Here is a 25211-nt window from a genome sequence, read left to right as displayed (position 1 = left end):
CATACATACATACATACATACATACATACATACATACATACATACATACATACATACATACATACATACATATATATATATATATATATATATATATATATATATATATATATATATATATATATATATATATATATATATATACAGATAGCTCATTTGAGGTTAAATAGAACAAATACATTTACAATTATTTCACCCTCTGCTTTAAGCCTGTACACCTAAACAAAAAAATCTTTAATTCTAGATAATATGTCATCAGATAAAATGTTGGTCAATTTAAAATATCAAACTAACATGCATCATGACCCTCAAAGTAATGAATGACCTGGTAAAGGACTGTAAGTGGATATCATTTTTCTTCTTTAAGATGTTGTTGGTCAAAACATTAATAAACTATATTGACTCAGAGCATGTTACTTTACAGTGTGCAGATTCTATTCATGTTTGTCCTTCATCTGGTTTTTATAGTGTACAAATATCAAGGATCATAAAATGGAACAAATAGATATACAATTTTAGCTATGAAACATTGTGATATTCATTATTTGTATTTGTCAAATATACAGAGAATATTCATTATTCATACATCTTTAAATGTCCTGAAACAACATGGCAATTTCCGTGGTTTTATTAGGCTTATATTATAAGCCTAATAAAAGCCTAAAATATTAACCTTATATAAACCTTGACCTTAACATATCAACTTAATATAAACCTTGACCTTAACATATCAACTTAATATAAACCTAACCTATAAACCTAATATAAACCCAAGAATTCCCAATACTTACATATATATATATATATATATATATATATATATATATATATATATATATATATATATATATATATATATATATATATATATATATATATATATATGTATATGTATATATGTATAATTGAATAAATAAATCTCTTACTTGTAACATAGAGTCTGGTCCCAGAGCCAAACATCCACAGTACACAGTGAAATATCCCATAACAAAAACCTGTCTGGTTGTGTAATCACACAGCCAGCATCAAATATGGATGTAATGCTTCTCTGGTGTTCTAATAAATGCTCATTTTTTATTTACATGCGGCAGAGCAGAGGTGGCATCAGATCCCTCCTTTTTTTTTCTTCTATTTTTTTATTCCACGATTGTGTAACCCATTTTTTCACCCAGTGCCAATTGCCTATGTAATCCTGGGCGCTACTCTCCCTCTGCCAGCCTATTTGAGAGCCCAGAACTGAGCTCATGCTTCCTTCAATGCATGAGGAGCAAGCAAGCCGCTTCTTATCACCTGACAGGGGGGAGTTTTAACAGCATGTACATTTTCTTTACAAATGAGGGGCTAAATACATAATACTTTGCCCCCCTTAACTCTTTAACTGCCAAAGTCTTTCAGAAAAGAGTCACACCACTGCCAGCAAAAACAAGCTATTGTACTACCCTTTGAAACATCATGGAATAGTTTCCATGATCACCGTCCTCACGGTGATCACGTCATTACACGCAGTTTCATTAAAAGTGACCATCTGTTCTCAAAGACAGACAGACAGACAGACAGACAGACAGACAGACAGACAGACAGACAGACAGACAGACAGAAGCACGTTACAGACAGGAGTGATTGCCCTGCCACTTACATATATTATAGAAATAAAAAATACAATAATATAGCTGCCAGCAATACGGGGGAGGAATGCAATAGGCAACATGCAAAACACAATATGCAATATCCACAATAAATCTCCTAGTAGATTGAACTTGAGAGAAAGAAGACCATGCAATTAACAAATAAGCATTCTAAACAGCTGAGCAGAGTGCTGAGGGATGTTATATCTTTGTATTGTGTTGCTTATAATGCAGATTTCAAATTTGTGTCCTTCATTTAGACAACACAGATGGATTGTAAGTATTCCAATTAGCCTTACACATTTTATCACCATAGTGACAATATGTGGTTAGTCGGCTTCATATTACGATAGTGGATGTCAGGGGTCCTAAAATATGAAATAAGCTACATAGCGCCGCCCTTTTGTTTTTACAGTTCAATATTGTTTAGACCTTATGATTGCAACAGAGGAAACCAGGTTTCAGCTTTACCCAGCTGGGGTGGTCATATTTAGCACGCAGGGGAGCAGAGCAATTAGGAGATAAGAAGCCCACTCATGGACACCTCAACCCAGGACCGAAGACAGGAATTGAACCACTGACCTTCGGAATCACATGCTGCCACTTTACCCATTGTGCTATGGCCACCCTGGTGGTGTTTGTCAATGTGCATAAAGTCTTTCCTTCTGTCATGAACCAAGCCCGTTTCACTAACTTACTCTAGATCAGTGGTTCCCAAACCTTTTAGCTCGAGACCCAAAAGAGAAATTTGATGTCTCCCTGTGACCCAAACTAGTGAAAATAGCCGACCTACAAGTTCACAATGTGTTGCGATTCAAAAAGTTGTGAGCTTGTAGATTGACTATTTTATGGCCATGATTTGTGTGCAGCAATTTAAATGAAGCCTAAGGTAAAGACTCGAACTGGGGACCTTGGGACTTACAGACAGTGGCGCTACTGTCTGAACTACTGCTACCCCCAAACTGAGATTGAGAGAAAGGAACCTATGCAGCTACCAAATGAGCATTGGAAACAGCTTGGCAGATTACTGAGGGATCGTGGATATCGTATCTCTTTATTACACAATATTCATTGGCTCATGGAGGCTTCATTTTTTTTTCATCTACAAACTTCTCTTCAACTGGGATTTTTGATAATGGTCCTGTGATTGTGTGATTGTGTGTATTTATTATGTTGCTTATAATGGCAGATTTCAAACTCTTGTTAAAAATTCCGTCATCAGGACAAAAGTTTTACTTCATCTACACAACATGGACAGATCCTAGTATTCTAATTAGGCTATACTTTTTCATCACAATTCCTTGCCAGTCTGTTTATTCGAACCTGTGACATTCTGTTTCCCAGTAGTCCTTTCTACCCATTCAACTACAACAACATCTGTAATGCGCCATGCCCATGTTTCACTAGAACATACTGTAGTGTACGTCACAAAATTGAAAATAAATACTGTCAAAACGGCATTTCATCAAAAAGTGCACATATTAATTAATAAAGTCTTGATTTCTGTGCAGCAAATTATTTAGACCGGATAAGTCGAGTTTGAATCAGTAACATTTTGACTGATAGATAGATACTCTACCGACTGAGCTATCAGAACCACACAACATGAAGAGCTTTTTACCAGCTTGCAAAGCTGGTCTACAAACAGACAGACCTACTTCCGACAGATTAGAGATTTGCATTCGACACATTTCAGATTTGCATTCGACACATTGCACGTCATTGGCTGTCCTTTAAGCCAATGGGGATACTTTCCCAATTCCCATACTCTGCACGGGCGGGCCTCGTCCTCCCAAGCTATGGGACTAGACACGCCTCTCGCCTCTATGGCTGTGAAGTGGCTGTGAGGACGCCCCCCCTCCCCCCCCTCCCCCTCGCTACACAAGACCTGATTGAATGGAATGTTAGAAACTGCAAATGTAAATGTAGGCTTTGACAATGTGTGTAAATGGGGCTACTTAAAATATCCATTGTTTGCGTTTAAAGTCCATATTAAAGTAGCTATATATGTGTGTGTAGGTGGAAAAAGTTATATATATATATATATATATATATATATATATATATATATATATATATATAATAAGGGTCTCTCTCTCAGCTAAGGGGTCCTTTCCTTGACCTGAAATACGTAGAATACCCAGGCCTGTGTTATTATATTATATGAATATAATCCAGGAGTATGCCATTTGCAACCATAATGTTTTAATAATGTTTCAATAGCAGACCTACAAGCTCAATGAGTTGCATCCACGACGCGTTGTGAGCTTATATCTTCTATTTTAGTCACGGGACACCGTCGTGCTGCGACGTGCTGCGAAGTGAAAGTTAGACTCTAGCCCAGAGCAGCAGCAGCAGCAGCAGAGAGAGAAAGAAACGGCATCAATAGTGAAACGTTGTGAAAAATACTTTGTTTTAAACACAAGCAGTACACCCAGTCGCAGCAACGTTGTTGTTGTTCATACGTGTGTGAAGCTAATGTATAGCGCAGAAGCTTTCTTTCATTACAACATGATCTTGCGTCGGACACTCTGCAAGAAGAACAAACAGCTGTGGGTCACTATCACTCGATGCTACAGTGACACAACTTATAAACGGACATTTATTTTATGAAGCTAACACAAATACAACCTGGCGCAACAGTTGCGTGCATTAGCGCAAGATGAGGACAAAGGAAACAATAACAAATAAAAAGCAACTACCAATATTTACAAGCAACTTCACAGAAAACGAGGTCGCTTAAAATGAGTACATGGCAACACTAGTACGTGAGGTGTGTGTGTGTGTGTGTGTGTTTTGAGGAATGAAAAACAAGCGACGAAACAAGCGTTTTTTTTGCAAACAAACACATTTACACTAGCGTGTGTGTCACCTACATAGTCAATCTATATACTATTTTAAAGGTACGGGCCTTGTGATTAAAATGATGCAAACGACTGATGATGATTTCAGCATCAAAACGCCAAAATCAGCGTGTTTCATTAGCCATGGTTCACATGACACTTGACAGTCATGTTTCAGGGCTACGTGTTTCATGTTTCATTAAAAAAGCAGATCTACAAGGTCACAACGCGTTGCCACCTTGTGTGCTTGTAGATCTGCTATTTTTGATTTTTTTATTGAACACTTTAATTAGAAAAGACATTCATGAAACCAAATGGACCCATTTGGGTATTTTGTTCATGCAGTATTTATACGTTCACTTAAATAAAACATTTGAGTACTTTTTCCACCAATGATTATTAGGCTTAGGCTAAATTAATGTATTTAGGTATGACAGGAATAGCTTTGGAGGCAGTATATTTTGTATGTACCCCTCTGGAACATGGGGAGTGCCTGCATTCAGTGTATTGTACGGTAACTTAGTGTTGAAGATGATTATAGTAGCCTTAAAGCTACTATTTGAATACTATTCTTTTGGCTATAGCCTACTGTGTGGCTGGCTGTGCGTCACTCTGACTGCGTCTTCCATTCATTCTGAAACGTGTTAATTGTCCACCACCTGACAATCATCAGCTGTCTTTTGTCATCTTAATTTCTTTACAGTTAAATGTTGTGCTGTTGACGACCATTAGGCTACTGCCCATTGAAATTACATGAGTACTAACTGCTCACCACCGGTCTTTTGTCCAGGATTCAGAACAATGAATACAACACTATCAACCCGTCCTACTGGGTGTGTGTGTGGGTGTTTATTTTCATTGCTCATACATTTCTGAAACACTGTTGTTTTGACTTGGGCAAGGGTATAGCCTACATTATGAAGTAACTATTTCAGCTGGTGAAAATAGCAGATCAGTGAGATTGTAAATCAATTCTTTTTTTATAATTAACCAGTTGAGGTACTTTTACTTAACTGGAGTATTTCCAATTATCAGTACTTTTACTTCTACTCAACTACATCTCACATGCAAATATTGTACTTTTAGTCAAGAATGAATACATTTACCACTCAACTGAACATCCATTCACTCCACCTCAACATGACTCAACATACATTTACAGCTACTTTGTGTTGTGCAAAAACAACCCTACACTAATTTACCTGCATTCTGTACTTTTTCACATAAATGTTTCCATTTACTTAATTTGCATTTGTGAAAATCACTTTCATTTGCATCTTTCTTACTCATTTCAAAGATACATGTACTACTGTCTTCTTTACTGCAAAATGTTATTGCTCCTTTCCTTCAATAAAAACATATATGAAAACATTGCCTCTGATATTATTTATTGTGTCCCCTCTTTACATGACTCTACTTGTAATAATGACTGCATGTTTGACATTTTGCCATGTACATGGCTGCCGTCTATCCCTCGTTCTCTCCACCTCTCTCTCCTTGAGTCCCCCCACTCTGATGCTGCAGTTAACCCATCTGACAAACACACCGAGACAGACACCAACATCCCTACATTGTGACCAAGGCAGTGGTAGGGACAGAGACACAACCAGACAGACACCAGTGTGTGTGTGTGCGCGCACACACACACACACACACACACACACACACACACACACACACACACACACACACACACACACACACACACACACACACACACACACACACACACACACACACACACACACACACACACACACACACACACTCTTTATATTGGTAGTCAACCAATGAACCTCTCAGTGGAGTTATTTATTTTGCATTGAAATGGCTGAGATTTCATTTTAAACACAACTTTTACATTTTGTGCTGCAGATTGGGGCACAAAAAAAACCTGCGCAAGCTGGTATATTATGACTTTGTCATTTCTTGTTTTAATGAAGCCATGCCCTCTACAATATTAATTGGCTCATGGAGGCTTCCTTTTCTTCACGTACAAACTTCTCTTCAACTGCGACTTTAGATAATGGTCCATAGATTGTGTGTAGAACGTTTCACGGAAATTGCTCATAAATGCCAGGAGAACAAAGAAGTCCTGGTCAAAGTGACAGATGTGTTACTCAATGCAAGTCAATGCACATTGTGTAAGAAAGGTTCATGGCTGTAGGCCAAATGAGGCATGACTTATGCCTGTCAAAGTTTGCATTTTCAAATGATTGCTATAGCAATTTGGAATGACCCTCTACATTACTGCAAAATTTCATAAAATCTGACTCTGTGTTTATGTAGTTTGGGTCAGAAGAAGAATTGTCATAAAACAGCAATATTCATTGGCTCATCGAAGCTTGATCTTTGTCTCCGCCAGGCCGAAAGGCATGGCGAGAGAGTATGTTTTGCACCCTGTCTGTCCGTCCGTCCGTCCGTCCGTGTGTGTGTCCGTGTGTCCGTGTGTGTGTGTGTGTGTGTGTGTGTGTGTGTGTGTGTGTGTGTGTGTGTGTGTGTGTGTGTGTGTGTGTGTGTGTGTGTGTGTGTGTGTGTGTGTGTCCGTCCGTCTGTGAACAGCTAATTGCAGCGAAACTGTGCACACACACTCCCTGGATACCAATTCAGAACATTTGCCCCAAATTTTTCACATGGGCTTGTTCTAGCGCCACCAGGAGGCCGCTTTTTCTAAAACACATTTTTTGACAGTACAGATTGTGTCCAAACATCACGCGAATCGGTACACAGTATCTCTATAGTCATTAACACGAAACCAGTATTTCAGATTTTTCATATTCCATCCTGATTGGCTAAAAATGGCTTCCAAAGTTGTCAGGAGTGCTCCGTTTTCAACAAAATGCCTCAAATCATGATCACACATGATCCCACTATGCCGAGGAAGAAATGCCACTTCAAATTTTTCAAATCAACCTGGTGGTGCTATAACAGGCCAATTTGTGTTTTTACCTAACTGCACCGATCTGTATAAAACTTTGTATGCGCACTCCCTAGAGGCCAAGGAAAAACATTTGTCCTGCATTTTTTACATCTGCCTTTTATAGCACCACCAAGAGGCCGACTTATGTGAAACATTTTTTTTTATATGTGACTGGGTACAATGCTTTATGCCGCAAGTAGGCATTCTGATGGAATACAAACCTTCTTCAACATTCGAACTGTGTTAATATGAAGAAAACAAAACGAAAAACATAAAACAAAAAAAAATCAAACTGAATTATTTTCTACTGTTTCTCAACTGGCGACATGAGGCATTTTTCTCCAGCAGCAGTCACATATTACTCCTTCCCATTTTATCCACATTTCACGCAAATCGGTACACATGATCTCTATAGTCATGTGATCAAGACGGATCTGATCTAAGATTAACATCTAAACTTTGCAGTAGTGGCTTGTTTTGAACAAAATTCCGCAAATCATGAACGCAGCGTCTGATTGCTGTGAAACTTTCCAGGCACATTCACACTATGTTGAGGAACAAATGCCACCCTTTTAACATTGGCCTGTTATACCAGCAGGTCAAATTTAGCAAAACACATTTTTAGAACAAAATGACTCAAATCATAAATGCAGTGTCCGATTGCTGTGCACGGCCTAGGAAGAAATGGCACCCTTTTCACGTTGGCCTATTATAGCGCCACCAGGAGGGCAAAATAACCTACCTGACCTGGCGGAGACCTGTGCTCCGAGGAGCACTTTTTCTAGTTTTCAGTGTTTCAGTATACGATTTGCTTTTTCAATATTGGTCCAAAGTTTGCCAGTAGAAAGTTTCGTGCAGATTGCTCAAACATTCCAGAAGGAGATAGATTTTAACTGTTTTTCATATAACTCAAAATGGTGGGAGATCTAAGGGTCAGACTGGTCATAGGGCAAAGTGACAAATGTGTTCCTCATAAGGAGATGCATTATGTATATTGATGTTTCATGGCTGTATGTCAAACGGTGCATGAGCTATGCCTGTTCAAAGTTTGCACTTAAGAAAGATACAGGGAGGAAATAACTGGTACGGTGAGCTAGCCAGATGTATGGTGCATGGAGATGACCGCACTAAAAACATTTATAAACTAGAAAAAGTGCTCCTAGGAGCAAAAGTCTCCGCCAGGTCAGGTAGGTTATTGTGGCCTCAATATCACCATAAGGTACATTTGGGACTTAGCTTTTTTTTTTTTTTAAACTGTGATTTTCCATTTAACTTTTTACTCATTGTATTAAGTGGATGTTGTACAGTTAGAAATGCATGTTGGTCAAGCTACCACACTTTTTTATGAATTAACTGTAATATATGTCAACAGTAAAACATGTCCACCCTGTCAGGGAAAAATCCAAAGGGTGGTCAATGACAGGGTGGAACTTGGGTCAGTTTTAGGATTTGATTGGCACATGCTGGACCTTCTGTTAGCAACTTAGCTCAGTTAGCAAGGTGACTCTATACTTTTTAACAGATATATTTCAAATTTCAGAAAAGTTTTTATATTCATTGATATTTCAGTATGACAGAGTGGACATGCTAAGCTTGACAACATACAACTACACACATAAACTATGAAAAATACAATATATATAAGTGTAAATATGTACTGGCAACTTGCCATAGCTTCAGCCTCCATTGAAGTAAGACAGGAAGAAGACAACAAGGGAACTTAAACTTAAGTAAGTTTCTTAAAGGGCCAGTTTACCCCCAAATGACAGGGTGGACAGCAATGTCAGGGACACACAAAAAATGTTCAATATCATTATAAAAACAGACTATATCATATGATTTAAAATCAAAATGACTTGTTTTATCAAATAAGGTGTTGTGGACAATCAAACTATGTAAAAAGAAAAAGAAAAATCAAAAAATTAACCACTTATTAGACACACTGTAGTTAGCAGAGTGGTGTGTGGGACATGCCAAAACCATATACATCCAATGTTACAGATCTGTATAAAATGAAGGAAACACATTTCCAGAGACTCATCATTGTACTGATAAGTGTGTAAATGTTTGGCCATTCATAATAAGACCTCAGAGTTTCATTATTTTGTTACATTTTCATGATATTTGAGTGATTGTGGTGAGGACACCCAAATGTACTTTATGGTGATATTGACTCTATACTATGATAGGCCAATGTGAAAAGGGTGCCATTTTTGTTAGGCCTTTCACAGCAATCGGACACTGCATCCACAATTTGAGGCATTTCGTTGAAAATATGTGTTTTGCTAAATTAGACCTGCTGGTGGCGCTATAACAGGACAATGTGAAAAGGGTGGCATTTCTTCCTCGGCCTAGTGGGAATGTGCGTGCAAAATTTCACGGAAATCGCAGACTGTGTTCATGATTTGAGGCATTTTGTTCTATACAGACCTATCCTGCAAACTTTGGAAGCCAATGTTAGCCAATTAGGATGGAATATGAAATATCGGACACATCCATCTGGATCACATGACTATAGAGATACTGTGTACCGATTTGCGTGATTTTTGGACAGAATCTGAAGGAGTAAGAGCAAAAAAAAAATGTTTTACAAAAGTCAGCGTCCTGGCGGCGCTCTAAAGGGCTGATGTGAAAAATACAGGGCAAAGGTTTTTCCTTGGCCTCTAGGGAGTGTGCGTGCAAAGTTTCATGCAGATCGTTGCAGTTATAGGTAAAAATGGGAATCTGCCTGTTATAGCGCCAACATGAGTTTTTAAGTGACATTTCTTCCTGGGCCAAGTGGGAATCTACTCGCATGCTGCGTTCATGATTTGAGGCATTTTGTTCAAAACAAACTAATCCTGCAAACTTTGGAAGCCAATCTTAGCCAATCAGGATGGAATATGGAAAATTGGACAGATCCGTGTTGACTATATGACTATAGAGATACTGCGTACCGATTTGTGTGTTTTTTTGCCAAAATCTGTAGGAGTAATACCAACTTTTTTTTTGTGCAAAAGTCGGCCTCATGGTGGCGCTATAACAGGCTGATCTGAAAAAAGTGGGGCAGAGGTTCTGCTGAGGCATCCAGGGAGTGTGTGTGTGCAGTTTCACAGCGAACAGGCCAACGGTGGTGGAGATTAGCTGGTCGCAGACGGACGGACGGACGGACGGACGGACGGACGGACAGACTGTACATGTCTCAACTAATCGCTTTGTCACACCAACATTGTTCTTGTGAAGCAAGTTTGTTCATGATTATGTATTAAGATGATAAAGGACATGCTGTACAGTGTACAGTATGTCTGCATGTAGTGAATATTAAAGTTTTGAACTAGCAGTTAAAAAATGTAATCAGGGACAGTCCCGGTCACGGGTGGTCTGAGCGGCTCCCGTCAACTGTTGCCGAGCCAGAAGAACTGTTGGTGCAGAGGAGAAGTGGAGAGGATCATTGCTGCATCACTGGCAGCTTGTTTGTAAACAACCTTTTAATTTTAGTCTGTCTTGACACATGGTGACAGCTGTCACTCATAACCTCAAACAAGCCCAATTTACTGTAGCATTGTGATGATTTGGGCATTGCTCCTAATGCCTAACTCCTCATGCCAATCCAATGTTATTATACGGTACTATGTCAATAATGGCAATTCATAGAATGTGGCTTTTGCAAAAAATAAATACAGAAGATGTTTTCTCTCATGCTATATTTCATTTCGCTTTAATGTATTTTTCCAGGCTTTCCCATGCTGTCAAAACCTTTCTTTCTCAATTTTAGGTGTGAGCATAACTAGACAATCAGACAAGACTCTGTTTCCATGACTTTAATTTAAAAAAAAAAAGGTTTATTAGTATTGTCATGAGTCCTAATTGAACATTTGGATTAAACTATCTGATGGCAGCTGAGTTCTGTTATTCCAGTGATGTCAATCATCAACCTGTTGTGGTTTTATAACTCTATCCCCATCAAATGATGTCACTTCCTGTCAAAAACACTAGACTGTAGGGTTTTTGTACAGGATGGAGGAACAACTAAACACTGTGTGCGACTGTTTGTCCAACAGGAGCAGTAGTAGGTGGCAGAATGGGAGACTTTTACTGACTTAATCCTCAAGTCAAATTTATTGTCTTTTTTTACAGATGAGAAATCACCTTTTTGAGGATGATTACTGTAACTGAAATCAATGTCACCATCATCATTATCAATACGAAGAATTAATCTGAATGTTTCTCCCTCTCTCTTTTGATACCAATACACATAATTGAAACTACACTGTTCAATTCCTCCACAGCTGAACGAAACCGCTCCACGAACTCTGGTCAGTGACACCTGGTCCTGATGCAGGTCTGCTGCCATGGAAACCACTGCTGGAGAGAAAGAGACGGGAGAAAGTTAACGTTGTAGAGTTTAAATCTGGAGGTGAGCTATCTTGATAAACCACTCACTTAAATAGTGTGAGACCAAAGCAACAATGGAAGGCAGTAGAAGCATTTTGCAGCACAGAATCAGCAGAGTAGACGTGTGGCTGGGATTGAGACGGGTAGGCCTACTAATAAGACTGAGATGTTTGTGTGGTTTCTAACATGACCTCAGATCTCCCATCATGCACTGGGGTGAAGACACAACACTCATCATTATGATTGGCAGCATAGTTGCATAGCTGTGTGGAACCTTTCCATTGTGTCAGAAACTCAACACACCACAACACAGAGCTTCACTTATATTAGAGCCTCATTAGTAAACAACATTAATTAAAAATCTAATAATTTATAGTGTGTAAAATAAGGGAGAGCTAATAAGTTCTTGATAATGTTTAACACAGAACTACATGTATAACGTTAGAGAGTTTATGAAGATGGCAGCCTGGTGTTATGAGGTGACATGAGGTGACACCTGCAGTGGTGGGCGACCACACTCTGCAACAACAACAAGCTTCAAACCACACACACTGTGTGAGAAAATATGAACACTTCCTCCTAACCTGTCAATCAAAGAGTGGCTCAACCACCTCCTGTTTCCAGGAAACTACAGCAAACTTGATCAGAAAATGTACGACAGCTGTGTCGCACGCACGCACGTGTGTACGTACGTGTGAGTGTGTGTGTTTGTCAGGAAATATTACATGTGTTTGTCAGGGAATATTAATATTATCAGGTCTTCCATAATGTGGTAAATTATATGGTAAAGGGTTTACGTATACAGCGGCTTTATTCAAAGCACCTTAGGCTATAATATGCATTACATTCACACAATACCGGTGAAGGAAACCATAAGGCACCAACCTTCTTATCAGGAGCAGTTTGGGGTTCACTGTCTTGCTCAAGGACACTTCGACAATAACCCAGGGGGAGCCGGGGATCAAACTATAGGAACCTTCAGATTTCCAAGTGGCCGCTCTCCTGAGCCACTGCTGTGTTTGTAAAGGTGTCTAGTAACACATTTCAAAAAGCTGAAATTCAACTTCCCTAGGGGAACCTGTGACTGCTGCGGATTTTTTTTTTTTTATGACTCTGAATCGATTGCAAGCATTTGTTTTGCACTATAGCCACTCCTTGGCGGAAAAACAGACACGCACACTTATCGTGCTCATGCCAAACTTTTTCTTTTTGTGTGAAAATAGATATTGCTGCGTTCATGTAGATTAAAAAGTAGCTTTATTTGTTTATTTCAATTTCAAATACTGCTCCACAATGTCAAATGCCTCAGGAGTCAAGGTTGTCTGGAGGGCCTGGTATGGAGGTCAATGCTTTACATGAAACAGTAACCATTAAGACATCAAGACAGCAAGATTAAGACAACAAAATAAACACATTATGAAAGTATAATTTGTATATAATAAAAATAAATATGACAAGCGAAGTAAAACAAGCGAGTACAATTATGAAATTATGATTTAAAAACTCAATAAAAGAAAGGTAAACAGAATTATTCAGTTTTGATTTAGAAGAACTGAGAATTGTACCAGGCCTGAGGTTTTCTGGGAGTTTGTTCCAGAGATGTGGTGCATAAAAACTAAACGTTGCTTCTCCATGTTTAGCCCATGTTTCTAATTCTAGGGACATTAAGCAGACCTTTCTCAGATTAACCGAGAGGTCTGGATGGTTCATGATATCACACACAATCTGAAATGTATTTTGGCCTAAACCATTCAATGCATGAACCAACACACGCACGCACGCACGCACGCATGCACACGCACGCACGCACGCACGCACACACACAGGTTGTTTCTCAGTCAGCCTAAACCACCACCACATAGAGGTTTTAGAAGCACCGTCCACAAACACACCGCCGCAGTCTGCTCTGCTCCATATCCGCCTGTCAGCTCTCATCCTGGGCATGACAGCCACCACAGACTGCCTGTAAGTCAGCCTATGGTGAAACTGCCTCTACAATAGTGATCTAACTGCACAGTGTTGTATAAAACAATTAACAAAGTTCTAGTTTGTGAATAAAAAGAAAATAAGTCTTAAAACAATCAAACATATTTCTGAACATTGTAGCAAAAACAGAGATGAGATGAATGAGGTGTTCTTTGGTATAAGGGGGATACAATTGATGCATAAAGGCCCGGACCGCTGGTGTAGCGATCTGGGCACCTAAGCTACAATGTAGCCTGACAGCGTGTTGCGGGTTCGAGTCCTGATCCGACGGCATATGCTGCGTGTCACTCCCCATCTCTCTCTCCCCATTTCCTGTCTGCCTACTATCCTATCAATAATAAAGGCTTAAAAAATGAATCTTTCAAAAAAAAGTTGATTCATAAAAAAGATTGTGACCAAGGCACTGTTGTGGAGAAATTTTAAAGCCTTTATTGTTATCGATATTGCATGGCAAGAAAGTTCAAAACACACCCTGAACATTAAAAAAGAAATATGTTTCCCCCCTGACATGATATTATGATATTATTCATATTTATTCATAATAGACCCCTACTGGTTCGTTCCATACTGGATTGACCAGATTCCTGTGTTTTTACTGTACTGTCTAAACTACACTGTCTTTTGTTTTAATGTAACCTATTAATGTTACTAAACAATACAGATGTTTTTATTTTATTTTTATTTTTTACCAGCAACACGTCTAGACAGGATATCAGGTTGAAGTCATTGTTCACACAGTGTGCATTATGAGCTGATCAGACCACTGTGATGGTGAAACTTAAAACCACAGTTTAAATAAACATCATAGTGATCAGATCAGAGCTGTGATGGTGAACATTGCAGTGAAAACCAGAGTTTTAATAAAAAGCAGTCTGACAGCATCAGTCAACAGCAGGTAGGAGTTCAGCTTCATAAGACCTGCAGAGGAAATAGAACATTTTAAAAACATGTTCAACACATTTAGTTTCATCCTATAGTATTTGTTTTTAAGAAGGTACCGTAAGATAAGATAAGATAAATTCAAGTGTCATAGTCACAATGGAGATAGATAGAACACACAGGAGAGATACAAGTAAGATCAAGAACCAAACGAAGATAATGAGAATAAAATAAAATAAAAAGAACTTATACTGGCACTAGATATCTGCACAGGGGAATTCATTAAAATGTTTGCAGTGTACCAATAACTACCATATGGATCTTTCTATAAACAGTGAATACATAGATAATGGATATCAATCATAATTATATGATATGATATTTTTGATATTTTTATGTTGTGCATGTATCTATCATCAATGAAAATATGAAAACACAAATCATATACATAGGCCTAACACATGTGTAAAATACATCTGAATGTGAATTAATAAAATAATTATGTTAATCATGGTATAGGACATTTTGCTTTTTAATTTATTTTGTAATTCACAAAAATAAATTAAGAAACCTTATGGAATAATAAGGGTCATATGACCCTTAACTCGTTCTGACTTGTTATAAACGCTAAATCAATGCTGTGGTGAAACTAAAGTGGCCGACAATATAACTGTGATTGTAGTAAGTACGCATACGAAAATATTTTAGCACAAGAAACAGGTACATATTCAGAAGCACCAGTGAATAAAAATGTACTGACCTGTTTCCATGGTGATAAGAGGGACAGAGTCTGGTTCATTGGTCGTAACAGGAGCCCAAGTTGCTACACAACATGAAATACATGGATTTTATTTTAAATAAACAAACACACACATACATTAATAAATACTATTATATATTATATATTACTATATTATTTTCAAATATAGATAATGGTTATACATCATATATTATATTATATTATATTATATTATATTAAACATATACCTATCACCAATGAAACTATTAGTAATACAATTATATATGCATATATATATATATATATATATAAAATATATAAAATAAAAATATGTTTCCATAAAGATGAGAGTGAGTAGAACAAAATATATTCTTTAAACAATCTGAATGTGAATGAATAACACAATAAGGTAGTAATGGTATAGGATTCATAAAGGGCAAAAAAACTAAAAACATACGCCAAACATTTTTCTCTGAAATGAATTCAGTAAAATGTAAAAATGAACAAATCAACAAATGAATCATTTTAAAGTGAAACCTGACACTGGTGATTTAATTATGGCGTACTGTACAAGTTATTATGGGTCATATAACCATTAACTCTCATTAACAATTCAATAATGGGGTGAAACTTAAGGGGCCAAGGTACAAGGTACTGTACTTCTGCATATGCAACCAGAACGACCAGTAAATAAAAACTGACCTGTTTCAGAGGTGACAAGAGGAATAAATTCTGGTTTGCTGGTAACAGGAGCTGGAGTGAAAGAAATGTGTTTCATTTAATAACCAAACAAAAAAAGAAAAACTCACATGCACGCACACACACACGCACGCACACACACACACACACACACACACACACACACACACGGACGGACGGACGGACGGACGGACGGACGGACGGACGGACGGACGGACAGACACACAATCCAAATACATTAATTAAACAACATGGTTTGCTAACTGACCTGTTGGTTCCTCAGTGTCTGTTCCATTGAAGTGACATGAGGTGATGTTGTCTTTGGAATATCCAGTAAAGAAGTAACGTTTGGTGACAGCAGACAGAACAGAGTTGGTTGTACTGACAGACAGCAGACTGTAGTTGTTTAATGTCAGGACCATCTGACCCAGGTTAGGATAGAAGCCTGCAGCAAGACACACCTGTGGAGCATCTGAGGCTGATCCTGGACCAGCCTGTAGGATGGACACAGTGGGGCGGACAGCAGATTCATCTACAGAACGAGAACATAAAGAACACAGGGCACAGTCCCTGCAAGCGAGCCCCTGTGGGGCCCATGCAGGCTATGTGTGGGCAGTGAGGGCTATGCCAAGCCCGCACCAAGCCTGCACAGGCCCATCGCGGGTTTGCCCAGGTGATGCCCACAGCTGTGGTCTCACCGTGGGCTTGCTGTGGGCAGCCCACACTTGGGGTTGAGCTGGGGCTTGCCCATTGTGGGCCAGTGTGGGTCTGTCCGTTCAGGGCCAAGAGCAGATTTGTACCTTTGGGCCCCATGCGTTTTTAGTGTGGGCAGCCCATATTACATTCCCACATCATTTGCCGCTCTTTTCTTGAACTTGGAACTATTTTTTGAGTGGTGCCGAAGGCAACCACTCCTATATCTGGCTTTGTCTGTGTGTCCGTATGTATGTATGTATGTCTGTATGTCCGTGTGTCCACCAAGCTAACATTGGTCAAGCATCACGTGACACGTGACAATATGTTGAAAGGGTGTGCTTTGATTGGCTAGCGAGACGCATGACGAAATAGAGTTTACATGTTTCAAAGTGACATCAGTGCCATCAGCCAAGCTAACATTGGACATGTTAGCTTGGCTGATTGAACATGTTAGCCAAGCTAAGCAAGGCACCACTCACTTCACACAGGGTGTGATTTTTTTTTTGAACACAGCATATCACTCCACTTTCTACAACATTGCACTGTGTAGACTAGAGCCTGGAGCCTCACATATCACTCCGCCTGTCTGTCTGAATCTACATGCAGCCACTCATCCTAGTCTTCTAACCCTGCTGAAAAAAAACAGCACAAACCAGCTTATGATGGTTGCTGGTTTTAGCTGGTTTTAGCTGGTATTAGCTGGTCTTGGCTGGTCTTAAGCTGGTTTAGATGGTATACCAGGCTGGACAAGCTGGCCAGGCTGGTCAGGCTGGTGTGTCAGTGTAATTGGTTAGCTGGGCACTAAGCTGGATTCTGCTGGTCTTTGCTGGTCAGCCAGCTGGCTGGCTGGACTGACCAGCAAAGCCAAGCTGGTAGCTGGTCTTTGCTGGTCAAATGGGTGGACTGACCAGCAAAGACCAGCTTACCAGCTAGACTTAGCTGGTCAGATGGCTGGACACTGGACAGACCAGCAAAGACCAGCTTAGCAGCTGGACTTAGCTGGTCAGATGGCTGGACACTGGACAGACCAGCAAAGACCAGCTTAGCAGCTGGACTTAGCTGGTCAGATGGCTGGACACTGGACAGACCAGCTTAGCAGCTGGTCAAGTTTGGTTAGATCAGTGATTCTCACCATGTGGGTCGAGACCCCCAGGGGGATCCCCACATGATTTGGGGTGGTCCCCAGATGATAGTGAAGTGACAATTTAAGGACCTTTAAGACCTTTTTAATACCTTAAAAAAAATGAACATTACTGCATCAAAAGTAATCAACAAACGTTATACTATAAAAAATGGTCAAACATTGGCCAAATTGTCAAATAATATCAGAAAGAGGCAAACATTTTGAAAATAGCAGATCTACAAGCTTGAAAATCTGCTATTTTCACAATAAAGTCTAAACTAAACGTAATGCATCAACTCCTACATTCCAAGTGCTTAGTTATCAGGGTGGGGGGTCCCCAGTTCAAATATGATTATTTTGGGGGGTTGCAGCCTGAAAGGGTTGAGAACCACTGGGTTAGATCACTGTTTCCCAAACAGTGGGTGGGGACCCATTTGTGGGTCATGGACACATTTTTATGGGTCACGAGGAAAGATCCCTTTTTTCCGTTTCCTACAAAAATATATTATATTATTATTTCAAAAATCTAAAATCTTCCAAGCAATTTCAAAAATCTAAAATCTTCATCAATAAAAATACTAAAATCAAAAATGTATCAAAATAATTTCATTAATACATTAAAAAAATCGACGAAATTCCATCAATTAATAAAAAAAAACGCCTTGAAAATAGCAGATCTACAAGCCCGGGACGCGTGGTGAGCTTTCAGATCTACTATTTTAACTAGTTTGGATCCCGGGGAGTCATCATACCTGCCAACATTAGACTGTGAAGATTTTCTTCCATTACAATTGCCCCCCCCCCCCAGTATATATACAGTATATATTATTATATATTTTTAAATGTAATTTTACATTTCTTGTCCTTTTCTTGTGATGTGACATAAATAATATATTGAACAATAATAATAATTATTATTATTACACTTATTATTATTATTATTATTATTATTATTATTATTTTTATATTAATTATAATAATAATAATTATTATTATTATTGTTATTATGACAACATGCATCCAATAACTTATTTACTTAATATGGCAACTTCCTGAATGCCAAAACAGACCGGTGCTATGGTTACAAAAATGAACAGATCTACAGATCTGGTCGCCATTCAACGCGTTGTGAGCTTGTAGATCTGTTGTTGTTTTTTACACGCAATGCATTCTGGGTTGTGAACCGTGTTGCCATATCTGCTTATTATAAGCGACTTTGGGCTTGTTTTTCTGTGAAGTTGCTTGTAGTTATTTGGGCTTGCTTCCATTTTTTATTTATTGTTTAAACCAGTTCTCAAACATCTGCATGTCAAGGATGCCCAAATTAATGCATTTTTCCGCAGACCCCCATCTGTTTCAAATAATATTACAAATATATTTAACTTTTTCTTTTTGAAAATAGCAGACCTACAAGCTCACAACGTGTTGCAAATGCGACGCACTGTGAGCTTGTAGATCGGCTATTTTCAAATAGCCAATGTAGGGTTAAGGCTTATTTTCATAGACCTGGCTGCTTATTTCTCTCACAGAATCTGGCAACAGTGACTCAGAGCGGGGAGAATGAAACGCTCGAGCCACTCGAGCTGCGCTCTCACTTCTAAATACAGTTAGACAAATTGCGTTACTTTGGTTTCATTCAAATAATTATTAACCGACTTCAGAGAAGATAAAAAAAAGAAGAAGAAGAAGCAGACATTTTAGGTGAGTGTTGACACACAGAAATACTATTTATGTAGACTTTAGCCTACTACTGTTACTGTGGGCTATAACAACTGTTGTCTGGAGTCACCACCCAACTCTATGATCACGACACGTTGTTTAGCGATTTCATTTGTCTCGATAAAGGGATTTTATGACAATAATTTCAAGAAATGATAGCGGGATATACAATATAATTTATAATATAGGCTACTACTAGCCTACTGCTTGCCTATAAGGTGAGTTTTTAATTATTAATAATTATGTTTAACAGCAAATTTGTTATAGTTTAAGTGTGATGTTGTGTTGGGGTTGTATTTGAGTACATTTAGCAAATTCAGATATCATTTCAGTAGAATAGTATAGGCTAATGTTTAGCTAATGTGTCTAACACACACACACACACACACACACACACACACACACACACACACACACACACACACACACACACACACACACACACACACACACACTCTCTCTGTGTGTGTGAGAAAGAGCACAAATAAAATGAAAACTTAGACAGAGGTCTTCAACAGGGGGTCCGCGACCCCTAGAGGGTCCGCGGAGGTACTGCAGGGGTCCGCGACCCCTAGGGGGTCCACGGAGGTACTGCAGGGGTCCGCGACCCCAAGGGGGTCCAAGGAGGTACTGCAGGGGTCCGCGAAATTGTTGCTTGATTACACAATTAGACCTTTTTTTTTCAAAAATGTCAATTTTTCTTTAAATATTTTTTAAATATTTTCCATATTTATGTTTAAAATAAATTATGATTCTATCTATTTTGAATAGCTTGTATACATGATTATTGTGCAATTGACAGATTGTTGATAGTATTCACATTGGGTACATAGCCACCCTACTCACTGTACCTTGTACATGTATGTTTGAATTAAAAGCATGAATATATTAATCTATCTATTATTTTAATTGCTTAGTATTGAATGCACAATAACATGGTATGTTTATACACATGAATCACAATTTTATAGGCCTACATAATTATACAATATTTGTATATAAAACATTTTAAAAACGTTGAAGACCCCTGCCTTAGCTTGTTGTTGATATATTGACAAAATGCACATGGTCTGAATGCATGGATATAATGCTTGACATTTGAGAGCCACTGTTGTAGATCCTTCAATGCTCAATAAATCCATCATTTGTGCACAGGGAGTCTTATTTGACCACCGCCTGTATGTGAGAGACTGCATTGTTGACCACCTTGAGTCGTCCGCCCGTCCGTCTGTCTGTCTGTCTGGTGTCCAAACTGTCAGCAGGTAAGATTGGTATAGCTTCGGTCTAGGCACTTTAACCTCATAAACATTGGCTATTTGAAAAGGGGCTTGTAGATCGGCTCTTTTAAAACAAACGCTTGAAAAAAAATAGAAGGATTTGGACCCTTTTTTTAAGTTAAACTACACAGCCCAGCCCCATACCCTCCATAACTCCATAGGCTTGCAGCCTAATTCATACATTGACATGATGGTGTATTGAAATTAGTTTGGGCAGATAGGCTATTTCTCAGCAGAATGTGTAAGAATTCCTAACTGAAAGAAATGCCATTTCTATAGAGCAGGGGTTCCCAAACTGTGGTGCGCGCACCCCAGGGGGTGCGTGACCTGCCATCTAGGCAAACCAACCTAATTGGTTTGCCTAGATGACGCCCCGGGGGGGTGCGTCATCTAGGTCAGGATGTAATAAGGGGTGCACAGCTAAATAAGTTTGGGAACCGCTGCTATAGAGCACCGAAGTCCTGACGTCACTGCCAGTAGAGGGCGCATGATTCCGCAGGTTCATGGCTTTACTTTTTGTATTGATATCTTCATTGGGGAATCTTAGATCGCTTCATATAAGAACTGTGTTCCAAAAATAAACACACCACCCTGGTGTTTTTACTCATATGGATATGAAGCATTGACTGAAAGTGTAAATGTACACATTTACCCAAAGAGTAACACAATATAAACACTAGAAACGAGTCAAACAACCCAAAGACTACATTTCCCATGAACGCGGCTGCTGTGGGGACAGTGATTTCAGACCCGGAAGTAGTAGTTCTTAAGACTTTTAAGGCAGAATTAAAGGTAGGGTAAGTGATATTTTTTGGTTAAAACAAAAAGTATTTTGTTAAAAGGTTAAATCACTATATTCTGATAGTAATCATTGCTATAGAGTGTTTGTTCAGTAACAGGAGTCTCCCCGTCTCTCCAGCTCTTTAATAAACAGAAAATACATTTTTAGGTAGGTTTCAAAATCTCAGCCAATCAGGAGAAAGTACCCATTTTTAAGCTTCATTTTTATAGTGTTCCAGTTCCATTTCTTTCTGCTCATTTCTTGTCATCACTTCAAATTTCACTTGTTTAATCATTTAATAAAGAGCTGGAGAGACAAGGAGATTCCTTTAACTGAACAAACACTCTATAGCAATGAGTACTATCAGAATATAGAGCTATTTAACACTTATTTCAACCAAAGAAAATCACTTACCCTACCTTTAATTCCATTTTCGGCAGAAACAGGCTGTATCAAATATGAATGAATATCATAAACGATGCAGAGCCACCCCCCTGACAAAAACGCCAGGGTGGTGTGTTTATGTTTGGAACACAGTTCTTATATGACGTGATCTAAGATTCCCAAATGGGGATTTCAACATAAAAAATAAAGCCACGAACCCTGGAACAGCGCCCTCTACTGGCCCTCTACTGGCAGTGACGTCAGACTTCGGTGCTCTATTAAACAAAATTGTAAAGACGTTTTCACACCTGGTTACGTTTGACTACACAGCCATTTGAAGAAAGATAATTTATTGGACTGTAAATATAATAGCAACACAGTGCATGCATACAGTACAGATGAGTGATTTACATTTGACAAACGGCTATTGATGTCGCACTGTAGTTAAATTAAATAGTTGTAATGTGATGCATTTGTATGTGATTTAATCATGGTCCAAAGGTGCAGTATGACAGGAGATGCAGTCGACCCTAAAGTATTTTCATATTTTCTTATATGTCCCTCTTTGAAAAATATGTTTGGACACCCGCTGACATACACCATCATTTGCCCACAGGGAGTGTGAGCCACCTTCCACCTGCAAGCTGTCCTTCACCTGTGGCCGTACCCCCTGCTGTGAGACGCTCTCTATCAGCAGCAGGTATGTTTGATAACACCAATAGATACATAGGGAGATCATGGACAGGAATGCCCACACACGTCACATCTGGATTTAGCATGGTTTATGTATGTTTATGTCTGCAAACAAAGTGTTAGATTTTTTCAGGACTACCATAATGTTGAATGAATCACTTGGAGTAGCTTCCCACACAACACGCTTTAACAGGTAACCTAAGAATGGCAGCTTCCATTGTAAAATCTGTAGTTAACAAGTAACCCAAATGGACTATTTGTGTCCATTGGATTATACTAGTTAAATTAACAGAGGGTTTACATGTTGTATGACGAAGTAGAGCTTTCATTTACAAAAACGGAACAAAAAAAGATTAAAGGATGTTGATACAAGGTTTCTGCCCGACAGCAACGAATAAGAAATTGCTTCCTACACAAATTATTGTTTCATATAAGCCTATTTGTTTTTATGTTTCAGAGGCTGTAAGAAAGTAACGCATTCATCCAAGTCCTCAGGATTCCGATGTTGAGAAGGAGATTAGGGTGTGGCTGCGTAATTCAAGTGACAGAGCGGGTGGACAAAAGGAGCCCTATCACAGTCTGCCAGCTAGCAGTGAGGCCCCAGTGGAAGAGTAAGCTTTGACAATGAATACTTAGGTAAAAGTATAAATATGTTAGAGTGTGTGTGTGTACACACACACACACACACACACACACACACACACACACACACACACACACACACGCTCTGCTTGCACATACAGTGTACATACAATGTTACAGCCTTATTCAAAAATGTTACTCAACATTCTCCAGACTATACCCCATAATGACAAAATAAAATAGATGTTTAAGATGTTATGGCAAATGAATAAAACATAATCACATCCAGTGTGAAGTGAGCGGTGATATTTATGAGTTATTCATTTCATCATGCATCTTGCTAGCCAATCACAGCACTTCACACTGGGTGTGAAGATTATCAGCCTATGGGCGCGTTTTCCACAGCATGGCGTCACAGCGAAAGACACATTTTCACGACTGAAAACAAATTTCACCACGGATGGGTCCTAAACCCTCTTAAAGGAGCGGTTGCACCTCTAAAAAAAAAAAAGACAAAATCACATGTGCATAAGTATTCACACCCTTTGCTATGACACTCAAAGTTAAGCTGAGGTGCATCCTGTTTGCACTGATCATCCTTGAGATGTTTCTATAACTTGATTGGAGTCTGCCTATGGTAAATAAAATTGATCTGACACACGGAAGGCACACACATGTCTCTATCAGGTCCCACAGTTAACTGTGAATGTCGGAAAATAATCAAAAACATATGTTTTTATTTTGTCATTATGGGGTATAGTGTGGAGAATTTTGAGTAAAACAATTAATTTCATCAATTTTTGAATCTCAAGGCACTGTATGTATATATGTATGCACACACACACACACACACACACACACACACACACACACACACACACACACACAAAATATTTATTTTTATATATTTCCAGATGAATTCAGCCATGAGAAAGGACTGGGCAGGTTGTGAGGAGTACAAGAAGAAACATTGTGGAATTCCTGTCAGTTTTGCAGAATTTACTCAAGAATCAAGTCTCAAGGCTGGCCGGTGGTATAGTAGCCTGGTAAACCCTCCCTCCGGAAATCTCATTTCAATTCGATTTCTGTAAGGAGTCTGGTCTGAAACGCCTTTCTGCAATAATCGCTGTGGGCTGGAGTTGGGCGGGAGTAATACCGTTGACTGACAACCCCTTCAACCAATGATCGTTTTTCCCCTTCAGCCAATGAGCAGTTCATATTGACGAGCTCCAGACTATGTGACGCAACGGGACTTTTGGGACGGCCATGCCGAAAATAGGTTGCCTTATTGGGATACATGCGTGTCACTCCCCGCCCCTGCCGGTTCTCTAAATTTATATTTTTAAATAGGCTCTGTCATGATTAATTGACCACATATATGAAGTTAAACAACTAAATTCTATCCAAACGATATCTTATAAGTAAATTCCGTGCCTCAAAAAAGAAGTTTGAAAGCGTTATAAAACTGAAAGTAAGAAGTGAAGGCACTCGCACAAACAACAATGGCTGCCGTTCGTCTTTTGTCGGCGGCTCTCAGGCTGCACTCGGGTTCATTCGGGCTCACTCGAACTCGCCACCTGATTGGCCAACTGTCGCTGTCAATCACAGAACAATGAGCGACGACGCTGATAGGCTCGTCGGCTCGGCGAGCAGAGCGGTTATTGGAGAAAGGCGTTTCAGACCAGACTCCTTACAGAAATCGAATTGAAATGAGATTTCCGGAGGGAGGGTTTACCAGGCTAGTGGTATAGGGGACTCGCCGTTGACAGGTGACTGGAGGTTGGGGAGTGGGTGACATACTTAAAATAAAAACATAGTTAGTGGTGAGTTATGTGCTGAAAAGGGGCAAGAATGATGCCCTGATCTCACCAGGAGTGATGGTAGTCTACCC

General features: G+C 39.1%; 1 protein-coding gene and 1 long non-coding RNA gene across 2 annotated transcripts in view; one reads left to right on the top strand and one right to left on the bottom strand.

Annotated features, from left to right (window-relative positions):
- LOC311044723 (uncharacterized protein) overlaps positions 1 to 25211 on the bottom strand; it is a 53269-nt gene that overhangs the window by 25469 nt on the left and 2589 nt on the right. The gene's annotated exons all lie outside the window — the stretch shown is intronic.
- Positions 20757 to 23348, top strand: LOC311044725. The gene is made up of 3 exons (XR_014600732.1): positions 20757 to 20865; positions 22662 to 22745; positions 23196 to 23348. It is a non-coding gene; the product is annotated as an uncharacterized lncRNA (long non-coding RNA).

Source organism: Gymnoscopelus microlampas (assembly GCF_963454915.1).
Source record: "Gymnoscopelus microlampas genome assembly, chromosome: 5".
Classification (NCBI taxonomy): Eukaryota; Metazoa; Chordata; class Actinopteri; order Myctophiformes; family Myctophidae; genus Gymnoscopelus; species Gymnoscopelus microlampas.
Note: the sequence above shows the minus strand (reverse complement) of the source record. Positions and strands in the feature narration are given on the sequence as shown.